The sequence below is a fragment of the Apteryx mantelli genome, chromosome 25 (assembly GCF_036417845.1).
Source record: "Apteryx mantelli isolate bAptMan1 chromosome 25, bAptMan1.hap1, whole genome shotgun sequence".
NCBI classification, from domain to species: Eukaryota; Metazoa; Chordata; class Aves; order Apterygiformes; family Apterygidae; genus Apteryx; species Apteryx mantelli.
Genome location: NC_090002.1, coordinates 6,093,445 through 6,098,498, shown reverse-complemented (window position 1 = coordinate 6,098,498; position 5,054 = coordinate 6,093,445).

Genomic DNA, 5,054 nt, shown 5'->3' with positions numbered 1-5,054 from the left:
TTGCAAAGCGCACACAACACGCGTGTTAGAGCGACAAACGATGATGAGAACATCTGCCTGGAGGAAGGCTCTTTCCACCCCATGGAAGTCATCTGGCAGAAAACTTCAGAAGACCCTTTCTGCACAGTAAACAGCACCACATGCCATTAGGATAACACTAAAGCAGGGTTTGCCGGGACACAAGCAAGTTTACAAGAAACCTCGCTGTAATCTCCCAGCCTGACGAGCAAATCCCCTCTGTGCCTGCTCCCATGCGGCAGAGAAAAGGAGCAGCAATGGCTTAATACGATCTTTGGCACAGAAATAGCTTCGCTTAACACCCGGTGCCCTCTCAGACCTCCCTCCCGTCCCCGAGAAAGACGAGGCTGGCGGCTGAGCGGCAGAGGCTGGGACTCCCTCGTGCTTCCCGACCTGCACGTACCGCTCAGGCATCATCTCGGTACTCACTTTGCATTGCTAACAAGCCACCAGAGATCCTTCTGGGGAAAAAAACCACCCCAATTTGTAATAAATAAATAAATAATAAAAAGCCCTCGTAAAACCAACACCAAACTTGGCTCTCTATCTGGATCACTCGGTGTAAGATCCCACCGCCCCGAGCGCATCGTTTGCACGTGCAAGGTCTTGTGGATAACCTGCTAAGGAAGCTGCACTGAGTTCTTATAACGATGAAAAAGAAGATTTGGAAGTTACCGAAAGGTCCTTGATTGGAAAAAAAAAACAAAAAAACCACACAAAACAAAACAAAAACCCAAACTTTCTAAAATTAACACCAGGAAGATGGTACCAAGACCAAATGATAAAGATCTCTCCAAAAGACACAGCTACCTGCCAGATAGCAAAGTTCACTGGCGATATATCCGAGCAATGAAAGGGTTTTTTTTTGTTTTGTTTTTTGCAAGAAGCCTAATGAAACAGCATCCAACGGTCACTGCATTCCCACAGAAAGCTAGCCTAACCCCCTGAGTGCTTCTGAAAAAAACCCTGCTTTATTTAGATGAAAAGTTTTCTTAGTAACAATAGAAAGGGAACTCGCAGCCTGATTCCTGCTTAAATTTAGCACAAGATGAGGAAGAGGAGAACAAAACATGAACTCGGTTTTGTCCAGTGACAAATTCTAGGAAATGATGCCGTAGTTAAGAATTAGCTAGCTACCGCTGGTGCTTTTTAGGCTACTGAGGAACGTATAATTAAAGTCCAGTCGGCCTGGCTGCAAGGCTGCTATCCTTCATTCTAGCACGGGAAAAAAAAAGTGTCCAAGTATAGTGATGAAAGACATCCTAGGAGCTATAGGTCTCTGGCCAAGGAGGAGAGAGAAGTGATACAAGACACAGCAGCCAAGTGCGAGTTCTCCTTCCCGCTCGAAACGGCCTCTACGTGAGATCGCTCACCCCGGCCCGCTCAAATCCTGCTCCGTCCCTGCGAAAGGTATTTCGAGGGGGCTGATTTATGATGTGGGCACCTGTCCGACCTTAATCCGGCTCCGGCCAATTTTGCGTTGGCCAGGATAACGAGCTGTTAAGACTTTTTTGGCTCTTTCTATAAAAGCTATGGAAGTCAGCGCAATCGGAGATCACGCTGAAGAGTCCACTTCATAAATCCTTCGCTCGCACCGGAATTATTTGATATAAAAGCACAGTCGTCATAGGCTTTTTAGGGCTCTGGCATCAGCTGTAGGCTTCCCTTCCTGCTTCTTCATCTGTGGAAACCTGCTCTGGGTCATTCAAAGTCAGGGTAGAGACTTTAAAACATGACTTTAGCCATTCCTCACTACACAAACAGCCCCTCTCCCTGCCACTCTACATATTTCACCTCCCTTCCCAAAGAAAACCCTACCAATGACCACATCTGGGACTGTCACATTCCTCCTCGCCGATGCTGGCTGCCGCTAAACTAAGGCTCTAAGCACAGAGAAAGCCAGTCCTGATGTTTATCACCTAATAAGCAACGATCCTTACCGCAGAATAAAAATCCACTCCAAGAGCTAGCCTGAAATAACTTCAGTCTTTTTTTTCCTCACGCGGACAAGAGCCGTGCGAATTGCCGGAGCTGAGCAAGAAGCAAACGGTGGGCTGAGAAAAGGACGTGCACCAGGAGGTTTTCAGTTTAATCCGGCCGCCTGGGATCTCGAGCTGTCCGTTTCTTGGCACCTTCATTTCATTATATACCAAAATGCACTAATACTGATCGCCTCTAGCGATATTGGGCAAAAAGCTCCTCCACCGCTTTGAAGCTTTGCAGGACACTCATTAGCTATCGGGGAAAAAAGGTCTACGTAATTCTGAGGATAGTTTAAAGAAGAATAACGACGCTTTAACGGCTACACGGGCACCCATCTATTTTTTTTTCTTTTTTTTTTGATGGAGATGCACAACACACCCCAAATAAGGTGCTTCATCTAACTATGCTTCTGAGGTTCCTGCTTTTACCCTCACTCAGAAGAACAAAGCACAAAGCGATTTAAAACAGCTCAGTAAGGATATGACAACACGGTCTTCCAGCAACAGGAAGCACGGCTGTTCTTCCTTCACCCGTCTGGCAGATACCGTGTGCGGTTTTGACTGTTTACTTGTCCTTACACACACTGATAACAACGCTCGGCTTGGGTTTTTTTTTTTTTCCCTCCCTTTTTTTTTTTGGTGTGTGTTTCTCTCCCTGCCTGGAACATGTCCTCAAGCCGAGTCTCTCCGATCATTTGGATACGGGCTACAGAAAGTTATTACACTGAAATTCAGCAAAGCCTGAATGAAGAAGATCTACTTCTAGACAGATGAAAGCCTCCACAGAACGTGAGGTTTTTTTTAAAAGCTTTCAAAGGTGGCGTAACTGCTTTCATGGACGTTGATAGGGATTTATCATCTAACCTAATGGGAATAACTAAGATGGAGACATTTGAAAATCCTCCCAGAAGTTTTAGCTTTAAGACACAGATTGACAGAGCCTGATCCTCACTTAAAAGGTCCTGAGTCTGCGGCGACCACCAAGATCAACAACTCTTGTTCAAGCCCACGGACAGTTTTCAAAAGAGATGTAATTCACGGGTCAAAGTCTCCACTTCCAAAGTGATTTAGAGACTTTGCCTCCTAAGTCATCACCGAACTTTTACAAACCTTCCCCAACAGGTACGACCCACATGGCGAGATAGGGCAAGGACCGCACTCCAGCTCGGAAGAGCCAAAGGGCATCTTTATGACACTCAAGTGACTAATGCAGCTCCAATAAATCCTCTCTAATCCCTCGAGCCTTTAGCCGAGCAGTGAAAGGGAGCTATGGACAAAACGGCCAAGGGGAGGGCAAGTCTCATGGATGCAGCATCTACAGCCAGGTTCTCCAGGGCCCAACGAGCACCGCTAACATCTCGGCCCGCTGCTAGGGAGTGTGGGCAACCAGCCCTCCCCAAGCAGCTGCCTCTTCTGCCCCGATTCTCTTTGAAATGAGGGAGGGCCGAGGCATTTGTTAAAAGCTATCTGACAGCCAGGAACGCGGCTCTTCCAATTTCTTTCGAAATACGTCTTAGCACAACAGAAAGGAAGTCGGGGTGGCAGATGAGAGAAATGCAGTCTTTTATTCATCCACCCAAGAGGAGGAGCACAGGAAGCAACGGCGTACCCTTCCCCGCTGTGCCCTCCTCGCGTGCCTCGGCTACGGCAGCTACTACGGTTCGAGTCCAGCTTCCACCGAAGCTCTGCTGAGGCCGACAGAGGCACCGGGTTCACTGAACTGAAACGCCCGGCTCTGCTCACAGACACTAGCCTGCTTATGTTGAAGTCAAAGACCAAGAGCAATCCCTAGGCCCAGTGGACTACAAGCAGCAGCACCATCCCCAGGGCAATTCTCCTCTACTCACAGCCAGATCTTAGCCATAACCTTCATGAAACTTTGAACAGCCTGTTCAATGACATGGGTTTTAATAACCAGAAATCCTTTTGTACCCTAAACGGGGTCCTGAGGTATACTAAATTCCTAACCTGATAGGCTTGAAGTGCAGCACTTTCATGTGAAAGAAGATACAGGCTCACGTACCTAAACGCTCACTCGTCACAGGGAAAACGGCCAATTCAAGATACCACGCAGGACTCTCTTTAGATTAATTAGTACACGCTGCTAAAAGTAGGCCTGACCTATCATTGTATCTGAGTACAGGAAATACTGAAGATAGCTAAAACCAAGTTAAAAATCTATAGACTGATCTTAAGATCAGATTGCAGACCCAGGTATGAAGGTCAAGGCAGGGAAATGAGTGGATGAGATATCCGTCACCCACAACTAACTTACGGCTCATCAGCTCATCTGTGGAAGCTGACCACATGCACACACAACCCATCCTAATCCCAGGACAAAACACCCTAGCTTAAAACCAAAAGCACAGGGAAAGGGAGCAGAGCTCGGCTGAGAGACGGCAACCCATTAACCCACGGCAACACAATCGTGTCAGCACCCACACCGCGCTTCTTCAGCCACGTTTAATTAATGCATCACTGGAGTAAGACACAAAGGTTTGTCAAAACACAAGAAACATATGCCACCACATACTTAACACTTTCTTCCGACTAAAGACACCTCAGCTTCATCAGAGCACATACAAATAGGACCAACGTCAACGGGCTCCTACACAGGGCCCACGCGTCAATTCATCAGCTCCGATAACCCATCGCACAGGGTACAGCTGACCAAGTCCCTCAAGGGCTTACTGAGTCTGAAGAGTTTTCCTCGCCCAGTTCTCAGGCAAACTATATTTAAACTCAGGCATAAGGCTAGCAGACAATAACAGAAGTGGACGCAATAGAAACTACAAAGAGATCTGCCAAAGATATTTTCCACTTCTTTCCCTAACCCTTTTGCAGATGACTTGCCTGATCGAGTCACACCAGGACACATGGTGAGAACATATCCTCAAAAAGCATTTGCCATTTTACAGTAAACTAGCAGCACTGTGCAAACATAATCTTGCTATTAGCTATGAGCAGAATCTGGGCCATCTGACATATTAAACAGTTATAATTCAGCTGTAGCTGGTAAAAAGCACAATTCGAGAAAATGTGTGAATTCAAATA